This window comes from Cynocephalus volans, unplaced genomic scaffold, assembly GCF_027409185.1.
Source record: "Cynocephalus volans isolate mCynVol1 unplaced genomic scaffold, mCynVol1.pri scaffold_35, whole genome shotgun sequence".
Taxonomy (NCBI): domain Eukaryota; kingdom Metazoa; phylum Chordata; class Mammalia; order Dermoptera; family Cynocephalidae; genus Cynocephalus; species Cynocephalus volans.
Window position 1 is genome coordinate 3,237,662 of NW_026902463.1, and position 22,602 is coordinate 3,260,263.

General features: G+C 48.3%; 1 pseudogene; it reads right to left on the bottom strand.

Moving 5' to 3' along the window:
* Nucleotides 1-2,162: 2,162 nt before the first annotated feature.
* On the bottom strand, nucleotides 2,163-13,393 carry LOC134369107 (histone-lysine N-methyltransferase PRDM7-like; annotated as a pseudogene).
* Between the last annotated feature and the right edge of the window lie 9,209 nt (nucleotides 13,394-22,602).

Genomic DNA, 22,602 nt, shown 5'->3' on the forward strand with positions numbered 1-22,602 from the left:
CTGGGGATGCTTCTTTTTTCATTCTGGCAAGTTGATTTGAAATTCTTATGTGGTCTTCATAGGGTTCAGGGCTACCTGTGATCCATGTGCAGGCCCCTTCTCAGTCTGGCTTCCACTCTTGTCTACTGAAAGGAAATAGGCAATGTAGACAGGGTTGTGATTCCCGGTTGGAAAGCAAGATACAGGAGTTTTGAGAAATGGTTTCAGCTCCAGAGCTGTGTGGCCCCGAGCCCCACCCCAAGACCCCAGGGGGTGGGTTCTGTTGATGGGAACTGCAGGGACAGGGAGGCCAGTATTGCAGGGGTTAGTGTTAGGATTACGCTTCGAGGTTTAGGGCTGGATATCATGGTTGTGGTTAGGGTTGGTTCTCAGGTTACCTCAAACACTTCCTTACCCTGAAAGGGCCCAGGCAAGCGCTTCCTCTACTCAGTCGCATTTTTCTAGGATCCGAATTGGCTCCAGCATTTTGTTTAAGATTCCCCGTATGACCTTGTGATGTATCCAATGCAGTCAGTCTCCAGCATGTTGTTTAAATCCTGTAACCCTGAACCAGCAAGTGGATGTTTCGGTAACCTTTGATTTCCTTCCTCAGCATTCTGAGCACAGCAGGACAGCCACGACACTTCTGCAGGGATGACTTTTGGCACTTTTCTTAGAGGACTTAAATGCTGTTTTTGCGACTCTGGGTTTCATCACAACTTCATTGCTTGTGATGCACTTGCCAACTCCAGGCCTGCCTGGCTTTTTCTGTGAACTCACCGCCTCTCTGTCTCTCTCTCAACAGCAGAGTCTGATCAGAAATTGGCTCCCACGTTGAATGCTGTATGACAGTCACAGCCCTAAGGGGCACAGGACTTCAAGTCTGGGTCTGTGTCCTGCCCACCTAGCTCCCTTGAGTTGTGCCTAGACAGGGCCTTGAGTCACGTGGGGCACCCAGGCCAGGCAGTGCCCCCAAAGCTCAGAGCCCACCTGGCACAGGATCATCAGCTTTCTCCCCTGTGCCCGCCGGCCTCCCGCTGAAGACGCACTCAGTCTGTGCAGTGACCTGGTTTTCTTCTCTGTGTGAGGGCTCACTCCCAAGAGGGGACAGGGACAGGAGGAGGAGCAGGGGGTGTAGTGCCATCCCCATCTCCCCCCAGCTCTTCTGTGGAACCCTGGCCCTGGATACCAGCCTTTTATACCCCGTCCTGTGTTCCCCAGCTTCAGACAGGTCACAGTGGAGTCCCCAAAATGTTACTCCCATGACTCCATCCATCTACGACCTCTTAGAGCATTCTCCTCCTGAGTCCCCGCCCAGGCAGACTTGTCCCATGACTCCTTCCCTTTTCTAGGCCCCGCCTCCCTCTCCCCCATTTCAGAGACTTAATTTTACAGGTGGAAATTTTGGGACTGGGGGAGAGGACCTACGCAGGAGCATACCCTGATTATATGTAGGGCAGCCTCAAACCCAGATCCCAGCAGTCTCCCCCCGCCCCCCTTTCACTGTTTCCCGGAGCTGGAGGAGGAGGGACCAAGAGCCCACAGCTGGTGAGGGCTCTGTCATTAAAGGGTTTGGGACCACCCCACCACTGAAGCCCTGCTCTGTAAACGTGCCCCAGATCCTGGGGCTGCAATTGCCCCCTCTGCTATGATACCTGATACCCAACCTGATGACTGGACCCATAGAGAAGAAGTTGGGGCCTTGGCCAACTGGTTTCCTGACTCCTTTTCCTTTTCTCTTGAGTTCCCACTCGTGTCTGTGCCTGGCTTTCACCTCTGAGGCTACAGAGATGGGGGTAACGGGAGAGACCATGGGGCGCTGGTGGGGGTGGTCCCCTCCCGACCCATCCCTGTCTCCATCTCCTCCCCTGGTTCTCTCCCTGGGCGAGAGGTGATTTAAGTGGGACTTGGTTCCCGTGAGACCCGGCTGAGAGTCTGAGTTCCCGTGGCCTCCCGGACTCTCTCACCTTTGGAACTGGGGACGAGGTACACAGCCCGTGCTGCAGGTTTGTGTGGGAACAACGTTTATTGGAAAAGGAGGCCAGAAGAACATAGAGGGGAGCCATGTGGGACATGGAGGGGATCTGTAACTGTCCATAGCCTGTGAGCCCTAAAGGAATCCCGGCCCCCCCACATTTTCTGCCTCGTCTCTGGTCATGAAAGTGGAGGGTGTGTTTGATCGCTTACATCTTTTTCGACACTCCTGGGGAAGGCAAGAGGTCAAAAGACGTTCTCTGAAGCCCCCTCAGTGCTGGGGCGTGGAGGTGTGTGGTGGCCACCTCTCTCTCTGTTGAGATGTGGTTTTATTGCTGGGGCTTCTCCCTTGTGTGTGTCCTCTGGTGTAGGATGAGGCCTGACTTGTTACTGAAGCCTCTCCCACACTCTCCACACTTGACTTTTGCAATTCTTGAGATTCCTAACCCCACAAATAATTTGCCTGTGTCCTCTGGATGCACTTTCTGGCCTGTTCTGGACTCTTCTTGAGAACTCCCCATTAGTCCTTTGGGTGGGCTGGAAAATGTGTTTGAAATTCACCTCTGCTTTGTCCTTTTATATAAGGGGTTGGACCCTTCTTTGACCTCTTGACCTTCAGCCTTGTCATTCCAGCTGTGTGGATCAGAACGTTGCTGCTCCTGATTCTGACCAACTGGATGGAGATTCCCTGGCTGGAGAAGTTCTCTTGCAGATGTCCCTGGGAAGGTCTGAGAGGAGTGATTGTGTTCCACATGTTGCCTGAGGAATTTCTGACTGGAGAAGGCCAGAGGGCTTGAAGAACATGGGTGGATCTCTGGCTTTTGTTCTGCTGAAAGAGGAAGTTTTTGGTTAGGGGAGGTGTAGACAACACTGTCTGGGACATCTGCTTAGTTGTATGGTAAGGCCTGCTCCCCTAATCATTCCTCATGTGGTAACGCCTGCTGTCTCCCACCGAGTGTTCCTTTACAGTCTTTTTTCATTCCATTTTTGTTCTCTACATCTTCCTCAGAAACCCAGAAATCCTAGGTCATGGGCCTTGTCTATGTATCAGCCAAACCAGGGACCTTCAGTAGCATCAGAGGCAGCTTCAGTCTTTATACAGAAGGAACTGCAGTGACTTTGCCACACACACTACAAGTATCTTCTGGGTCATATCATATCGTCTTCTCCCCCTAATCTCTGGGTACTTTTCCTGATAGAGCATCTGCAGCTATTTTATTCTACTGAGAAATAATAACTGACTTTGGATTACGTAGATGGTGATAGATTTTGGATGTGTTGAACCCTCAAAACTCATGTGAAATTCTGATCCCCAATATGGCAGTGTTGGGAACTGTTTGAGTCATGGGGGGAAGATCCCTCATGAATGAATTAATGTTCTCCCTGGAAGGTGGCAGTAGTGAGTGAGTTCTCACTCTATTAGTTTCCACGAGAGCTGGTTGTTTAAAAGACCCTACCACCTCCCCCATCTCTCTTTCTCATGCTTCCTCTTGCCGCTTGTACCTGCCAGCTGCCTGCCACTTTCCACCATGAGTAGAAGCAGCCTGAGGCTCATGCCAGATGCAGCTGTCCCAGTATCATAAGCCAAATAAACCTCTGTTCTTTATAAACTATCCAGTCGCAGGTATTGTGTTATAGCAACACGAAAAGGGGCTGTTATGGATGGACTCATCCTTAGTGACTTTTCTTATGAGGGGAAAGGGATCTATAAAGTCAGGAACCACTTCGTCTGGAGATGCACAAATGTAGAAGGCAGTGTAGAGTAGTGGTTAAAGAACACTGAATTTGAGTTTCCCCTGTCAAAGACATTTAATTGAGGACTCTTGTGTACCTGGTTCTCCATCAGGAAGTGGGATTCAGAGTGGTCCAGTCCCCCTTGAGTAAACGACTCTGGTTCCTGCTGCCTAAACTAGATTGTGAATTGCTTCTCTCTCTGTCCACAAATCATAAAATGAAAATATGTCCTTCCTTGGGTGACATGCCAAATATTCCTACTTGAGTTATTTCATTCAGTCTTAGGCCACTTCAAATTTATTAGAAAGTTCTGTTTTAATTATATCCCTAATCAGACTTCTTACCTCCTGACTCCCACCTTTATCCAACCCACCATCCTCTCTTACCTGGAGTCTAAAGTGGCCTCTGATGGGATTACCCACTGCAGTTTATTTTCTGAAAATTAACCAAAACTCCACAATTGTTTCCATCTTAGGAAAATCCCCAGTTTCTGGGCAGGAATCATGGGCACTACATGTCCAGGCTTCTGTGTATCTCTCTGACCTCTGCTCTCTTCTCTGCTTCCTTCATCTGGGTGGTCTGAGCCATTTCTCAAACACCCTCACTCTCTCCTGCCTCAGGGCTGTTGCACGAGCTGCTCCCTCTGCCTGGAGTCCTTTGCCAACAACTCTGCACCTCTCAAATGTTATGTCCTGAGAAGAACCTTCCCTGACCGTCCCTTGTCACACCCTCCCTCCCCTCATGATGATCTCTAGGCTCTTTTCTGGATTAGTTTTCTTGAAAGCACGAATCACTGTCTGATATGCACATGCCTGTGCGTGTCTGCGTGTTTCCTTAATTCACGTGTCAGCTGCTCAAGAGCACATATTCTGATCATCCTGTTCTGTGTGTATTTCCTGTTCCTGGAACATCGTCTGGCACAGAGTAGGAATTCACGTGACAACTAATTGAAATAATGAATGAATGAATAACAACATATGCATGTTATTTAGGAATATGGAAGAAATTAAGAAACAATTAAAAGAGCCAGATGAAACTGCCTTGATAAAAGAGCTGGTAGGTGCTTGAGACTTGTTCTTTGTCTCTAAGCCCGTCAGGACTATATGTTGTTATATATTTTTCATATAAAGAAGTTAAAAAAATAAAATGAGAACAAAAATTTCAAAATATAAATTGTCCCTAAGAGTCAAAGGCAAATGAAATGAATCCTTAATTTCAGAAGCATCTGATTTGAAATTTTTCCATCTTTCGACTGCATTTTACTCTACTTAAGAGTTGTACCATGAAAATTCCCAAGGAGAATTCTTTCTCTTCTATTCTATTTAAAGAATAATAGTGGTGCCCACCTCTCCCTGCTGTGAGCTCTTTCTTCCGCTTGCTGTCCCGCTTGATACCCAGCTCCTGGCCATATTCATCCCCGTACCAGACCAGCAGTTCACAGCCCGGCCTGATGACCTGGCAAGTTCGATAGAAGATCTGCCCGTGGTATTGAAAGGCCACCAGGTTCTGCTCCTCATCATCCCGGGCACAGTTCACATACCTGGGGTTGAGGCAGACAAAGGGACAGAAAATAACAGGCAGTGAGTCTCCACTACCTGCCAGGGCCATGTTGGGCTTGTCACCAGATGGTCAAGGCCCCCATGCTGTGACGGACCATGCCGTTACACTCCTCCAGGAACCTGCTGTTCATACCTAAGCCTCTTTCTCCAAGTCCTGCTTATGGTGCTCATCCTGCCTGGAATGCTTTTCCCCCCCTTGCCTACTTATCCATTCTTCAAAGCCCAATTACAGACTTACCTCCACCTTGATTGGCCATAAAACACTGACTTCTCACTTCTCTAAACTCTGAATCGATTTCTGCTGATAGCACAGAATTTGGTGTTTGATCAATCATGTACTCCGCTTCTGGATTAGCACACATCATTCTTTACTCAGCCCAAGTCAATCTTCTTTTAAGAGACCTTTCTCTAATCTCCCATAGTTTACCTAGGTGCCATTCACCTGCCTCCCTGGGTTCCCATAGAAACTTAGAGGTCCCTTTGTCCTAGCATGGAAATACAGAATAATAACAGCATGTCCATATTCTTATCTTCTAATAAAATGAGAGTCCCTCATAGAAAGGGGCTCGTCCATGCAGCACAGAGGCCCGTGACCACACTGCAGCTCACTTCTCAGGCTTCAGGTTTTAATTTCATTGAAGCTGGCAAGATTTCCTGCCCTCACAGATTAAAGGTCCCTTGTTTTAGGTTGTCTTGGCCTTGTGTACTTCTCCTATAATCAAATGTTTCACATCTCCGCGCAATAGTCCTCCACGAGGGCATGGGTTGTGTGATCTGTTCATGTGATGTACTCCATTTTCTAAACAAGAATATAGTAAGTGCTTAATAAATGCTGATTAGATCAATTAAAGTGCGAATCCAGCATCCCCAATGAATCTAGGCTCCTCAGCGTTTATTCTGGTGCCCCAATTTTTTCTATCATAGAGATTTAGTTTTTTCATAAAAGAAATGGCAATATTTATATTTTATCTATTTTTTCCTGGATGTTCATAATATGAAAGAACATTGTAAGGAGAACAGAGAGTGTAAAAACCATCGAGGGAGGCATGCTGAGGAGGAAAGAAGCCGAGCTTGAGAGAGATGAGTGTCCCTGCTGGAACCCGAAACCTATTGGCCTTACCTCATCCAGTTGGCAAGAGATTTGTCCTTTCCATCCACATACTCATAGCAGTTTCTCCCCTTGGTGATCTGAGTTTCAGAAAAATAAGTTAGTCATTTTGGGGTTGAGGGGCAGGTAATAATCAGAATTATTTTATTGTACTGTCATCGATGCATTTTGAGCCTGCATGGATTCAGCCGCCAATGGTGACACATGCTGCGTACTCCTCAGCATCATCTACACATCTGAGTTGATTTGTCCAGTCAGAGCAGAGGCCCCATAGGGAGAATGCACTTTTTCTGTCTCTGTGCCACTTTTCTCCCGCTCACCCTCTGACCTTTAAATAGGAGTTCCAGGTTCATGCAAAGACCACTAAGTACACAGAGCTAACCATGTTGCCAGTATCCATGTTCTAGCATGTAGAAGGTGATGTCCCACCAAAGGCACAGAAGGGATATAGGAAGCAAGAAGATGGGGTAAGATAGGCCCTTCTCACCATCCAGGAGTAGCCACTGTTGGCTGCCTCTTCATCTTCTGTGATCTGGCCCTCAAAGGGGCCAAAGTGCAGACCCAGTGGAAGATCGGATCCCTCATTCCATACTCCAAGCCCGGCCTCAGGGATGCCCGACGGCCCAATTCTCAGCCCTGGGGGCAAAGTGAGGGCTGAGCGGTTGGGATGCCCCTTGTCCACTGCACTGTCCTTTACAAATGTAGGGGGACCATGAGCCACACAGCTGTCGATGAAGAAGTCCTGGCATGTCTCACAATCTGGAGGCGAGAGAAGCAGGGGTTTGGAAAAGTATAGTGCATGTTCCTGGATATAAAGAGCTTCAGAAAGAGCCCAGCAGTTACATAATTTAGCCTCAATCCTGTATCCCAAGCCACCAGAGTAAAGGAATGATTTGGGGTCAAACAACAAGATAAAATTATTCTACCGGGATATAGCCTTCTCCATGAGTGGGCCAAAAGGGTAACTTACACAGGTAGTCATCATCCTGAGGCTCATCGACCTCTTTGTATGACCGAACCTTTCTTTCTCGCAGGCTGTACACCTTCACTTCAATCTTCTTTCTCTCGAGTTCTACATTGGAGAAGAGTAAGTGAGTGAAGTTAGGAGTCTGGAGTGTTTGTTTCTGTTTTTTCAGAAGATGTGAAATCTATTACCATCAAATTATTATCTATCCTTCTACATACTCTGGCTCCCCACCCCTTCAGTACCTCTTAACTATTATTTCAGAGAGACTAAGACTCCACACTGACTACAGATGCATAAGTCAATTTTAGTTTCTGGATTCCCATGATCAGATTGAACCTCCCAAACTTTCTACTTACAAAACAGTTCATTCATGCATTTATTTATCCACAAAATATTTGTTGAGGGTGCATTATATATTAGGCATGGAACAAAGGCATGGATGTACAATAAGAAAATGTGGTCTCTATTATCACAGTTGTATGTATCAGTTCTTTTATATTTAATTTAATGCTTTTAAAACATATATGAGCTATATGTGTTTATCTTCATTTTACAGATTAGCTTTAAGGAGTGCAGAGAATTTATAATGTCTGCCCAAGGCCCTAATGATTCTGCGTGGATTAAAACAAGCGTGTGACTTCAGAGTTGGTGTTCCCACATGCTATTCAGTACAGTACCTAACTTCTGGTCTCAGCATAGTCCAGCTTAAATGCAGGCCTATTGAAAGTCTACGCCACATATCTAGACCATACTCATCAACCTTTCTAAAGGACCTAGAGGGGATAAAGTCCCCAAATTATTTTCTCTTACCCAATTTTTGTCTAGAGTGCCGTCTGGAGGTACTTGCTTCTGCAGGAGGGGACACTCGTTTCTGGGCCTCCTCTGAGTCACTTGTGTTCAGGAAATCTGTTGTTCCGGGCAATTTCTTCAAACTAGATTCATTACTTAACAGTGCCCTGGACATTCCCTTTAATGTGAGAGTCACATTTTAAAAACCAACATACATTTATTTAGTTTCTTAGGGCTTGCAACATTTTTTCACATGTAGGAGTTTTGTTCAACAGTCCCTTGAAAAACCTGGAGCTTCTGAATACCAGAGAGAAAAGGAAAGGCCTGATTGGGTAGTGACTCCAGGACTAGAACCCATGTCTTAAGGCTCTTTTCTTTCAACTTTCTCTATATACGTGAGAGTGAGTGAGGGAGAATATTTTGGAATACTAGCAGGAGACTCAACCAGGTCTGTGAAAGAAGGAGGTAGGGGCTTATAGAGAAAAAGAGGGGATCTTCTATGAACTAGTAGACATTTGATGGAAAGAGAAATGTAGAAAAGCACAGAGGGTACAACACACATCTAGAAAATGAACAGTGAGGTTGGGAGGAGAAGAAACAGTTGGTATAAATGTATGCAGACAACTAAGAAAGTGATGCTAAGAGTTGCATACTGCCATAACCTGGAAGGAATATTTAACTTTGGAATTGAATGAACTGGTTCCTGTACCAATTCTACTTAAGGAAGGGTGTACTATTAGTTAATTCTACTCAGCTTTCTGATCCACAAATTGGCATGCATTCTCATTCTTAATGGTATAGTGAACATGAAATGCAATAATGTTCACCAAAGTGTTTTGCGAGTTGTTAAATACAGTGCAAACATGAGATTAATAATTTCTCTTATAGTCCTGACATCGATTTACCTCCTCAACCATCTCTACAGTTGAAATCTAATTCAAAGATATTATCTTCAGCATTACTTGACCCTGTTACACGTATTTTAATTTGCAAAACTTGGAATCATTCAGAAAACATTCAGGGGGCCCTCAGGGGCTCTAAGCCTCGCCTGGGACTCCTGAGAAAAATCGGGTATGGACCATGCTTTCAAAGAGCTCACAATACAGAAGCAGCAGGCTAAATAAATGATTCGAAACAGCATGACATTTGCCTAATTTGGGCCCAGAGAAAGGAGTAGTTACTTCTTCCTACAGGGAGGAGAGTTTAAAATCAGTACCAGGATGCATTTCTACTGGATAGTGTAAAGTACATGAAGTGCTAAGTCATTTTCCTATCTGTTGTTTCTCAGTCAAACTTCAAACTTCTCAGGGCCTGGAGCAACTTTCTCACATCTGAATACATCCCTTGTGAGAGAGTAGGAACTATCTCCGTCTTCCTCTGGGACCATGCGCAGTGCAAATTGACTGTATATTTGCAAGTTTCCCTCAGAGTGTCTTAGCGTATCTCTCACTTAGCACAGCAGACAAGAATTAGGTTGAAATAATCAGTCCGATGAATAATGTAAAGGTGTCCGGGTAAGTCAGCATGAACTTTACAAAACACGAAAGTTTTAATGAGCTTGTAAGTACTTTAGAGAATGAAGGAGTATTGGATTAGACTGAACCACTACTGACTGTGATCTCAAACATTTCTGTAGCTCAGTTTTTTCATCCACAAAATGGTTATAGTTATAGTTGTAAGGTTTGAGTGAGTTTATTCATGTAAAATGCTTAAAATAAAGTCTGAAATATTGCAAAAATAAAACGAGTGGTAGTGATTATTGTTGCTCTTCTTATTAACTCTTAAAATGATGATGTCAGACATTGTGCTGAAGAGATCAGAAAAGGAAGGCAGCAGTCCTAGGATACTCTGCACATTCTCCTTCCCTTCCATGTGTTTGGATCTTCCATTAGGAAGATTGACTTGTCGATAGGATTTTTCAGTTACTCACCTTCTGGTGTTTACTCTGTCCCACTCTGAAGGCCGCCCGAGGAGGTTTGACTAAAAGGTGATGAGAAATCAGTGTTTTGGTCGGTAAATATTTCCCAGCTCAGAAGATTCTCATTAGGGACAGAGAATTCTGAACTAGAGTGACAATTTCAAGTATTATCCACGGGTGATTTGAAAACGGTTTCTGAAGTAACATTAAGACCTTTGCTTCTATTGGAGGCATTGCTAATTTTCTTAAAATGTTTGTTTTTTTTTTTAAATAGAACCCTGTATCTTGGTGTTAACACCACACTCTCACCAACTGAGGTAAATGGTCACCCACCACAAAGCAAAGAAAACAACACCAAACCTCATCTCTGCTTCTTCTTGTGTTCACAAGGTTTCCATTACATTTATCTTTTAAAAAATGAATTGGCTTAACTTTCATGAAAAAACGCTAAACAAAACCACACAATGGAGGAAAGGACAGTCTCTTCAAGAGACGGTATGGGGAAAACTGGATCGCCATATGCAAAAGAATGGAGATTGACCCTTATCTTACACTACATACAAGAATAACATCAAAATAGATTAAAGACCTTAATCTAACACCCAAAAGTATAAAACTCCAAGAAGAAGACATAGGAGAAAGCTTCAAGAAATCGAATTTGGCCATGATTCCTTGGAAATGACACCAAAAGCATCAGTGACAAAAGCAAAAATAGACAAAGAGACTATGTAAAGCCTGAAAACTTCTGAGCACTGAAAGAAAAAATCAGTGGAGTGAAAAGGCGGCCTACAGAATGAGAGAAAATATTTACAAACCATATGTCTGAAAAAGGGTTAATACCTAGAATATCTAAAGAACTCCTACAACTCAACAACAACAACAAAAAAAAAACTCAGTTAAAAAATGGGTGCTATGACTGGATTTTGCTCCTCCAAAATTCATATGTTGAAATTCTAATTCCTGGTGTGATAACATTGGGAGATGGAGCTTTGGGGAAGTAATTAGGGTTAGATGAGTTCATGAGGGTGGGGCCCTCATGATGGGAATAGTGCTTTTACAAGAAGAGGAAGAGAGAGATTCCCCCCAAGAGGTGGAAGCAACCTAAATATCCATCAACAAGTGAATAGATATAGAAAATGTGGTATATAAATACAATGGGCTATTATTCAGCCTTAGAACATAAAGAAACCCTGCCAGTGCTATGACGTGGCCAAACCTTGAAGACATTTTGATAAGTTAAAGAAGCCAGTCACAATAAGACAAATATGGCATGGTTCACTTATATGAGGTATCTAAAGTAATCAAATTCATAGAAACAAAGTAGAATTGTTGCCAAGAACTGGGGCAGGAGGAAATGGTGTGTTGTTGTTCAACGGGTGTAGCTTTAGTCATGCAAGATGAAAAAGTTCTAGCAGTTTCTTGCACATCAGTGTGTATCTAGTTAATAATATCAAACACTCAAAAATTGTTAGAAAGGGTAAGTTGCCGTTGTGTGATTTCTCATAAGAAATCTCAAAAGGAAAAAAAAAAAATTCTTGTAGAAATCCCACAAGATTTCTCGATAAGAGACGATAAAGTGACTAAGGTGGGGATCAACTGAGTGCAGATAACGATGTATGACAAACCATGGGGTTAGTCATGTCTTCTTCTAAGACCGTTGATCCAATGACTGAACTATTAAGACATTAGGGTTAGAAAGCTTTTTGGTGGATTTACAGTTCAATGAAAGTTTAGTTAATTTCCCGCTGATTAATTAACAATGTCTAGCAAAACCAGTCTTTCTTTTATTACTTTAAAGAATGATAAACTTTAAACATATAGAACAGTGTGGAGAATAATGCTGGAAAACCTATAAATCCATCACCATCCAGTCCTATTCCAACATTCGGACACAGCTGATGGAAATGTTTTCATTTCGACTTTTTATTTCAAAATTCAAAAATAGACATAAAACAGACAAAAGAGCTAACTATGACGCAGTGAAGCCACCTGCCAGCCCTTCCTCCTTCTCTTGTGATAATAACTTCTGAGTTTGGTATTTCTTACTCACATTCAGATTTTTATACGTTTAGCACTTATTACTGTATCTGTAAATAAAATATGTAATTATTTTACAGGTTTAAAACCTTTATATGAATAGCCTCTTACTGTATATAATGTATTGCACCTTGCTTGTTTGTTGAACATTTACGTTTTTGAGAGAACATGGTCTCCTTTGTTAACTCCTGAGATAAAGCCGAGACCTCAACCCAGGATGGTTTCAGGAGGTCACCTCTAATTCCTCCTGGCCCCTCACCTTTCTGTAGAGGTGTCCATTCTTCATCAGAATCCTCAGTGTCATCCACATGGTGCTTGGTCTGCCTTTGGTGACACAGGAAAGCTGGTTGAGAGGCTCCGACACCTGGAAAGAAGCCAAATCTTTGTCCTAAAAGGGAAGTGGTGAGAGGAGGAACAAAGGGTGGTGGCAATGGAAAGCACCACAAAGCCAGTGTGGCTCAGCGCGTGCTGGGAGAGTCTTGAACAAGGTCAAGATGTGAACTCTGCATGACTAGTGCCGATACTCGGCTGTGCACTGACAAAAAAAAAAAAAAAAAGATGAAGAAGAACAAATTTTCCCCTCCAGATTTCTCTCCATACAGAAGAGAACTGTGGGCCCATGCAGCTGCCTAAGAGAGAGCCAAAATAACACGGGGACAGAAGACCTGTTTTATATTTCGCAGGCCGGTCTGCAACCAGCACTAGAAGTTACCTAAATTAATCAGCACATTATCGTTCCTTCTCACATTCCTATAGTGAATTTTCTCCAATTCTCCCATCTCTGCCCATTCTTCCTTGGAGAAGTATATGGGAATGTCTTTGGAAGCATCTTTAGCCTAGAGAAAATAACATAGTTCATCAGTGATTTACTGCACACATCACAAGATCGAGTGGGGCCTTTTCTTCTGCCTTGTAATCTTAACAATCAGAACATAGGCTGGGGTCTTGGGGTGGTCTCTGTGAAACAAGGATAAAGATGTTCGTTACCTCCCTCCCCAGATTGTGTTCTGTTTGAGAGAACACAGCATTTTCCTAGCTCTCCCCAACACAGAGAGTTTGATTCTTGTCTCCTTTTCTCCCTCATGTCCCAGACAGGACCAATTGTCCCCATTGCATGCACATGCACAGCCAGGGTCACACAGAGTTGCAGGCCACAAGTCTGTGGCCCTCCAGACACCAGCTGCTTGTCACTAGTACCCCCTCTCCATCCTTCGTACAAATCCTGCTTGGAGCTTCGCTCGACTTCCCCCACCTCTCACCATGGGCTTCCGCCCTGTTCTCCCTGCATCTCCCTCAGGGTTCTCCTCCGGGGAGCTGTTGGAGCTCATGATGCCGGGACAGGATGGCAGGCCCTGCTCCACCTCCAAGGTAGAGAAGGTCCCGTGAGTCTCCCAGCTGCAAGGCCAAAGCTCCTGTGGAAAGAGAGGTTGTTGAGAGGGGGCCACAGCCCAGACCACTGCCCAGAGCCAGGCTCTGTCTTCTCCACTTGGCCAGGGTGTCCAGACCAGGAAGATGTGGGGACCCTGCAAGGACTGGAGGGCGTTGGGGAGGTCTGGGGGCTATTGACAGGATGGGGGGGTCTCTGCTGGCCATCACAGACCACCTAATGTAAGCTGTTTTGTTTCAGTTCCCCTGCATCTTGATGCATCTGAGGAAGGGTGGCAAAGGTGACTGAGGGTCAAGGCTAGGCGTCTTCAAGGGGATTCCTGAGGTGTGAGGGCTAGGGGAGTCCCATGGAGACCTTGAGGGCCCCTGACTGGTGGGACTCAGGTTACACTGACCAGCGGGGCTCTCCTCCAGGGAGAGGAAATGAACATTTCTCATAGGAAGGCTTCCGGGATCTCCACCAGGAGATTCTGGAAAAGTCTGGGAGTAAAGCAGCCTGGATCTCTAAGGAGCAGCAATCCCTCAGGCTGAGGAGATTGGGGGTCTCCAAGGACAATGAGATTTGGGGTCTCTCAGGCTGAGGTTCTGGGGGTTTCTCAGGTCGAGGGGATTTGGGGTCTCTCAGGCTGATAGTATTTGGGGTTTTTCAGGACAAGATTTTGGGTCTTTCGTGCTGAAGAGATTTGGGATGCTCAGGTTGAGAGGCTTTGGGATTCATCAGGTAAAGTGAATTTGGGGTCTCTCAGGATGAGAGGATGTGGCATTTTTGAGGCTGAGGAAACTCGGGGTCTCTCAGGCTAAGGAGATTTGGGGTCTCTCATTAGGGGGCATTAGGCTCTCTGACACTGACGTTATTTGGGGGTCTTTGAAGCTGAAGGACGTTTCCAGGCTGAGCAGGATCTCTAAGGTTGGGGAAAATTGGTCTCTCTGTGGCTGCGGTATTTAGGGTTTCCCAGGCTGAGGGGGTTGGGGTGCCTTAGGCTGAGGGGAATTGTGTTTCCTCAGGCTTAGGGTGTTTGGGCTCTAAGCATTAGAGGATTTGGCGTTCCTGTGGGTGAACGGTAGATTTGAAGGTGTCTGAAGCTGAGGTGCATCGGTGTCTCAGGCCCAGGGGGTTTGAGGTCAGTCCAGGTTAGCGGATTCGAGGTCTCTTGGGGATCAGGGGATCTGGGGTTTCCCAGGCTGAAATTTGAAGGTCTTGGGCTGAAGGTTTACAAGGGTTTCTTACTGCACGGCAAAGACTTCCCGAGTTCCTGTCAGTCTCCCTGGCTTTCTCCTGCCGCGCGGCCCACCCTGGCCTGGCGCCCGCTCGGATCCTCTCAGGAGGGAGACGACCGTTGAAACGGCCACGCAGCCGCCGGTACCACCAAACCGCCAATCCGAGCTCCCGCCAATAAGCGATCAGGAAGGGATAAAGGGGCAGGGAGTAGGGCGGAACCTAAACCTGTCAGTAATAGGCACCACTTCTTTCCCGCCTGGTGGACGATCCTGCCCAAAACCTCAGGCATTCGCCACTCTGGGTACTGCGCATGCGTCAGTCAAGAAGCCTCGAGTCCTGAAGAGCAGTCTCTCAGGTCGTGACCGGCCTTACAGGCTTGTCATGAGGCACATATCTGGCTCTCAGCACTAGCGTAGCCTTGCCCCGCGGTCCTGTCCACAGGGGATCTCAAAGGGGTTAGGGTTAGGAGTTATGGTTTGGGTGAGGGTTAGGGTTAGGGTGAGGGTGAAAGTTAGGGTGAGGGTGAGGGTTAGGGTGAGGGTGGGGGTTAGGTTTAGGGTTAGGGTTAGGGTGAGGGTTAGGGTGAGGGTTAGGGTGATGGTGAGGGTTAGGGTGATGGTGAGGGTTAGGGTTAGGTTTAGGGTTAGGGTGAGTGTTAGGGTTCGGGTAAGGGTTACGGTGAGGGTGAGGGTTAGGGTTAGGGTTAGGGTTAGGAGTCAGGGTTAGGATTAGGAGTTAGGGTTATTGTTAGGGTGAGTGTTAGGATTAGGGTTACGGTGAGGGTTACGGTGAGGGTGAAGGTTAGGGTGAGGGTGAGGGTTACGTTTAGGGTGAGGGATAGTGTGAGGGTTAGGGTTAGGTTAATGGTTAGGGTTAGGGTGAGGGTTAGGGTTAGGGTGGCTCCAGAGGAGGATCCTACCTGCCACTTCCAGCTCCTTCTCAATTATGTTTCTGCAATGGGGAAAAGAGATAAATCTCCTGAAAACAGTGACTGATGTAGCTCCAACCTCTCAAAGAGGTGGACCCTTCCCACAAGTGTGGGCTGTGTTTAGTGACGTCTTCCAAGAAGGACATCATTGGGGAGAGAGTCACTGAACAGGGACACACCTGACAAACACTCTGCAGCCAGGTGGCCAGGATTGGCGTCCCCAATGGAGGGTCAGTTTGGCAGCAAGTGCCTTTGACATGAGGTGCTGAGGGGGACACCCTGCTCTGTGGTCTACCCCCAAAACCCTTAACCCCGTGTCAACCTGAGAAAATCTCCAGACAGAGGACATCCTACAACCATTGGAGCAGAAGAACTACACGCAGTCAAAGCCAAGGAGCCTGAGACGTGAGGACTTTACGTATTTGTTTCTTCTGGGCATTGGGGCAGGAGGCCTTCAGGGAAAGCTAGTGAAATCAAACGAGGTGAGGAGTGACAAGCATGTAACAGTGTCGGCCCTCCAATGGGACAGGTGCCTACACTCACATCACGGGTGGACTGTGGGAAAAGGTGGCCAAGGGCCAGGGGCTACCCACTCCAACATCTGCAAGTTTTCTGAAAGTCTTAAAGTTTTCCAAAGTGAAAAGATTTTTTAAAAGCTTAAGTAACATCCAAACAAACCCCAAAACCTAGACATGAAGACCCTAATCTCTAAGTGGCACCTGTTTCTGGTGGCAGGATTACACGTGGCTTTTATTTTCCTCTCTTCTGTGTTTTCCAGACTTTGCATAAGGAACCTATGTACAGATACTTTTAAAATGAAGAAAAGCATCCTTTAAAACATGAAATCATTTACAAAAAATTTTTTAAAGATTTTTCAGAAGGATTAAACAGCTGGAAGCTTTGAATGAGGTGTCAGTGGATGGGTGGTCACACCCGGCACTCACCTTGTCCATGGATCTGGAGGGGCAGAGCCGGTACCTGTGGCCCCGGAGACCAGTCAGGCACCGAGTGGTGGTCCCCGTGTCACACAAGCAGTGGCCTAAGCGAGTCACGGCGGGTAGTGGGTGGGATCCGGACGCAGGGGCGATGGGTGGCCTCAGCAGCCCCCGTCCTCAGGTGCCCGTCTGAGACTGCACGCGGGGCAGCTCCTGCCCCCACCGGCCTGCAGTGACCGTGCAGGCCATCCACGGGTGTGGGGTTGGGGTCGGACTCACCTCAGCTCTGACGTGTGGCCCGTCCTGCAGGATCTGATTGTCCATGTGAGGGATGTGAGCCACCCCGAGACGGAGCTGCAGAAAGCCAGCGTGCTGTCTGCCCTGCAGGGCCTAGGCCTGCCCGCCCCACTCCTGGACTCCATGGTGGAAGTGCACAACAAGGTGGACCTGGTGCCTGGGTGAGCCAAGGACCCAGTGCCGGCTGAGCATCCCGTTCCCCAGGTGTGGCCAGCAGGCGGGCAGGGGTGATCTCAGGACAGTTCCTCGTTCCCAGCCTGGGGTTTGCCTCCGCCTCTGCCACCTCTTTTCACTCTTCCATGTCCTAACCATCCGGTGGGGCTGGTGTCTTCACCTTGTACCAATTGAAGTGTCACAAGCCGGCTGTGGGTGGGTGACAAGGGGACCCTCTTCTCAACAGGTCATCCCTGAGGCTGAGCCGGGTCTGTGTCCTCTCTGGGTCTGTGTCCTACCCTGGCAGGTACAGCCCCACAGAACCAAACGTCCTGGCTGTGTCCACCCTCCTGGGGCATGGGCTGGAGGAACTGAGAACTGAGCTGGAAGAGGCGGTTTTGAGAGCCACCAGGAGATGGGTCCTCACCCTCCGTGTCCGCCTGGCAGGGGCCCAGCTCAGGTGAGCGGCCTTGGCGGGTGGGAAAGGGTGATGACCTGGGTCCCAGCGCCAGGCCCAGAACTGGGCCTTTGGGTGTTTGGGGAGAGCCACAAAACAGGCAGAGCACCCCCAGCTTTAGATGTGCAGGCATCAGCTGGGATTATTTTTTTTAATTGATTATGCATATTCATGGAGCACAGAGCTATCCCCTCCTGTGCCCAAGATGTGATGATCAGATCAATACTCTCAGTGTGCCCCTCACCACAAATTGCAGTTATTCCCTGTGTCCCCACCCAACCTCTCCCCAGCGTCCCTCCCCCTGCCCCCCTCCACCCTGGCAACCCTAGGTCTGTTTTCTGACTCTGCAAGTAGCTGGGATGTTTCTGAAAGGACCTGAGCTGTGTTAATGACTCAGCCTGCGTACACCAGGTGCCTAATCTGTGCTCATGGACATTCTTGGGCTACATGCTGTACCTCCCTGAGCAACACAAGGAGGTCTGAGCAGGGGCTTGGGGGTGGCTAGGCTGTCCTCCAGGGTATTTATGCTGAAACTGACCAAATGGGTGGAGGGTCCTCACGGTCTTCATGGAACGTGCTTCTCCGTCCCCAGCTGGCTGTAGAAGGAGGCAACTGTGCAGCAGGTGGACGTGATACCTGAGGACGGGGCAGCCGATGTTACAGTCACCATCAGCAACGCCACCTATGGCAAATTCTGGAAGCTCTTTCTGGAATGAAAAGACACCCTCGGCCAGCAAATCGCATTTTTCCAGCATCAGAGCAGAGCAGGCCACCTCCGCCTGTGTGTGCCTGGGCGTCTGCTGGCAATGACGACACCACGGTGGGGCTGGTGTCACCTCGGAGTGGGCGGCTGGAGTGTCAGCTCTGAACCATCCAGGCCAGCCATCAGTGCGTGGCAAGAACTGGTTTCCCTCTGGGATGTTTCAGTGACGAGGTATTAAAAGCTTTGTTCTGAGGCGCCTCAACTGGCATTTCTAGTTCTTTCAGCGCGTGCTGGGCACCGGGTGTTCACGGACTCAGAGACTGCCCTGCTGTCCCCTTGCTGGTGTCGAGACACAGCCCAGAAAGCTCCCCACAAAGGTAAAAGAGAAAGAAAACAGTTTTATTATTGGAAAAGCAACAAACCAGGAACACCGCTAAGAGATCGCAGAGACAGAGAGAATCTCACCTTCCTAAATGCAGGTGGATACAGCCCATCACATACACATCCATTGTCTTTACCCAAAAGAAAAGTGAAACTACTTGCATCTTTTCAAGGAGTGGGAAATTAACTCTTAGAGCAAAACTCCAGCAAAGGCAGGGAGACAGGGCCCCACTTAATGCTCACGTTGCACAGGAGGCTTCTCGTCTCCTGGAAAGACATTCATGGGATGCACAGCTGGCCCCTGGCTCATTCAGATTTTAAAGTGATCTGCAGAGTTGGAGACACTGAGGGAGCCCTGAGATGGCACATTTTCCTAAGGAAATGCCTGAGAGAAGTCGGGTAGTGTCCTTTTTCCCTTTTGGCACTAAGGAAAAATCGTATTTTTTTCTTAGGTTTACATTCAACTTATAGTGGTCAGTGTTTTTGAGTTCCAGAATTCAGCATTCAGGGATAAGTTAAAAAAAAACAAAAATAAATCTGTACCCCTCTCCTGAGTGTGTGAATGGGGTGTGTGTGAACTTCTCCAATGGCGGGCCAGGTGGCCCTGCTGTACACACAGCCCTGCCAGACACACGGCCCCTCCTGTTCCTTCCCACTCCCCCCAGCTCAGTACCTGTCCTTCCCACACCTCTCACAGGTGAGAAGAGTAGGCTCCAGGGCTGGGGCCGTGTCCTGGGACCCACAGGTGAGGACAGAGCTTGCACATGGTCCCAGCTGCACCCTCTGTCTAGCCTTTTGCCCCCAGCCTCACAGGGTGGATGACACGTGCAGGTCGCCCAGGCTTTACTAAGTGGAGCAGAACAGCCCCCTCGTCTGGGACAGGGACCAGTAGGTGAGGAGACCACTGAAGGCCTCAGGACTCGGTGGCTGGAGACGGGTGCTTCCCCCAGCCCATCTGGTTCACTGGGCTCTGCTGTGGAGGAGTCACTTCACCGCAACTTTGGAGACTCTCCTGTTGGCTGTGAAGCATCGTGCTTGGGCAGTGCCTCCTGGGGGCTCGTGGGGTACAGCCCACCGCTTGCCAGCCTGTGGCCATCCAGGGGCTGTGCCCACTGTGCTCCTAGGAGCTCTCCCAGACACCCCCTCCTGGGATTTGCATGGCCAGATGGATCCCGAGACCTCTCCTCATGTGCAAGGCCAGCTTGTCCTCCCAGGTCTGGCTCCAGACTGTGTCTGGTCCTGTCCAAGTCTTCCCTGTCTGGGTGACACAGGAATGGCCGCACGGGGTCTGGTCTCCTGGCTGTCCTCCAGCACCCACCTGGCCACTCTCGTGGTCTCCACCCTGACTCAGACACTGAGGGAGAGCGTGGCCCCCACTGCTTCCTCAGGCACAGCCCAGTGAGAGACCCCCTGCAAGGAGCTCGGCAACACAGGGGCCTTCATGTGGGAAGCGAGAGGGTCTCAGGGAGCCCAGAGGGGAGGGTGGGGGCCTCAGGGAACCCAGGGGACAGGGTTGGGTGTCTCAGGGATCCCAGAGGGTAGAGGGGGGTCTCAGGGAGCCCAGAGGAGAGGGTGGGGGTCTCATGCAGCCCAGAGGAGATGGTGGGTGTCTCAGGGAGCCCAGAACAGTGGGTGTGGGCTTCGTGTGGGATAGGCACAGGTGTAGCACCCCATCCTTCCCAGCTCCCAGTGTCTCCAGTCTCCTTGCTTTGCTGCTGGGCCTGTCCCTTCCCAGTTCCTCAATCTGGCTGTACCAGAGCACTGGGGTCCTGAGAACAAACCCCGTTGGGTGGGAGGAAAGCAGGACTCAGAGGAGGGGGTCTGCGTTGGGCTGATCCCCATGGGGGCCCCTCTCCCGGATCTGTCACATGACGGGTTGCGAGAGAGCCCGAGGTGCACCCGTGTCACATAGGTCCCCTTGCAAACGTTATCGGGTAGTGACACAGAAGCTGCACTGTCTGCTATGAAGGCGGGAAGGTGGGCCAGACTCAGCCCTGCACGGGGCTGGCGTTCTGTGCACAGAGCAATGGAGTCCCTCCCCGCCGGAAAGCTCTTTCTGACAGAGCATGTCTCTTTGAACTCAAAAGCTTCAGAAGTTCGTCTTTAAAATTCAATACACAACCTTTACTTAATGTCCCCATGGCGGAGCTTAAATCATGCAAAACTCAAAACTTTGACCCAATCCTTGAGTTTCTATGACAAAAGTAACCTGAGGAGGAGAGAGGCAAGATTTTATTGTTTTCTTTTAACTCTGTGATCTGAAAAAAGTGTTCAATCAAGGTAACATTTTCTAGATTCTTCCCATGGATTATTCTGAAATCTACCAAAATTGTCTTGGCTGTTTCCATGGTCACAAAAACCCATAAAGACATTTGACTTTAATTTCTTTTAATCTCTGGAATTAAACGAGTCATGCTGAATAGCACAGACGACGGAATCATGATACGGGTTTAGTGGAAACACTGGCCAGTGTCACAGACTTATCCTTAAACGTGTTCCTTCATCTCCATCGTGCTCTTCCTGAGCATCAAGCTTTGGGCTGCTGGATCCAGGAAAGTCATGGGTCTGAGGTAGCCAGTGGGTGGTGGCCCATGAGTTTGTCCTCCTGGATTTCAGGTACCTTCATAGAATCATCGCAACTGGATACCAAAAGTATAAGCAGATTTTCCTCTGGAGAACGACTAATTGGATTCCAAACAACACACGTTAACGTAGATTAAAGAATTATTTTTAAGACTATCCTAAAAAAACCTGTCTTGTTCCAGAACATGGACAAACAAGAATCCCTAGCTGGGTACCCTCTTACGAGGGAACTGGAAGAAAACTTATGTCTGGTATCCATTATGTGGCTGAGAATTCAAACCACCAGCTCTGAAAAACTTGATGTACAGAAGGAGGTATTTCTGTGATTTTGGGGTTTGTGAAACCTGGACCCCTCAGTATTGGGAAGTGAAGCAAAAACCCACTTGGAAAATGTCACATCACCCAAGGACGGCAGGCCACAGTGGGGGAGTATCATTTGTACCCATTGGCCTTTAAATTTGGAGGTGACCAACTGCCAACACAGGCCAATGCCACTGAAAGAAGAAATTACTACATTAATCAAGAGGATGGGCCCATCACCGCACACGGGGCTGTGGGGAAAGCCCTGGTGTGTGTCAGGAGGCAGGAAGGGGCGACAGAGAGCCTGGGTCACAGCCTTTGCTGGAGCTTCCACAGGAGGGGAAGTCAGGCTGCGTGGACAGCTCGGGGCTGGTGAGTTTGTAAAACCACAGTGGGCTTCTTGCTGTGGGTCCTCTGCTGGCCTGATACCCAGCCCTGAGGTGACTGAGGGCAGGGAGATACTGGCTGGGTGTGTGACAATTAGGAAAAGGGGCTGCACAGGAGCAGGGTGCTCCTGAGTGGGTCGCTGGCTACCTTCAGGAGTTTGCTGGCCCTGGGAAGGGCAGTCTCTTTTCTCATCTGTAAGGCCCCCAAATGCCAGAGCATCCAGAATTTGAATAGGAAAATGTAGTTAATAGAGCCGGCCCTGTGATGAAAGGTGCCAAGCAGACAAAAATGTAATCTAAGAAAACACAGAACAGGCAGAAACGTTGGAAAACTGACAAACCCACCGTGGCCTTGGAGGAAAGGGAAGAGTTACTGGCAGGCAGAGAGGGTGGGACTGCAGGAAGGACAGGTGGGCTTGCATCTCAGCCGGCAACTGGGGACACCTGGCGGAGGCAGCGCAGCCTCTCACCTGGAGGGAGAGATGGGTGGACAGAGGAGGCCCAGGAAGGTTACTGGAAGTGGCAGGTGAGAGAGAAGACGTGAGAAACAGCTGTGACAGCGAGGTCACAGCATGGCTGTGGCACGGGGGCCCAAAATACCTGTGCTGTGCCGCTCACACCTGTGTTCTTACTCCTGCACATAAGAACAGCACAGGGAGGCCCGGGGGACACGTGAGGAGCGTGTGTTCGACACCGATCTCGTACACGGCCCGTCATCCCCATCTGTGTAAGTCCTCAAACATCTCATTAAATTTGTTCCTATGAACAGCTGGAAAAGCCAAAGCAAAACCAGCGAGCACCCAAGAATC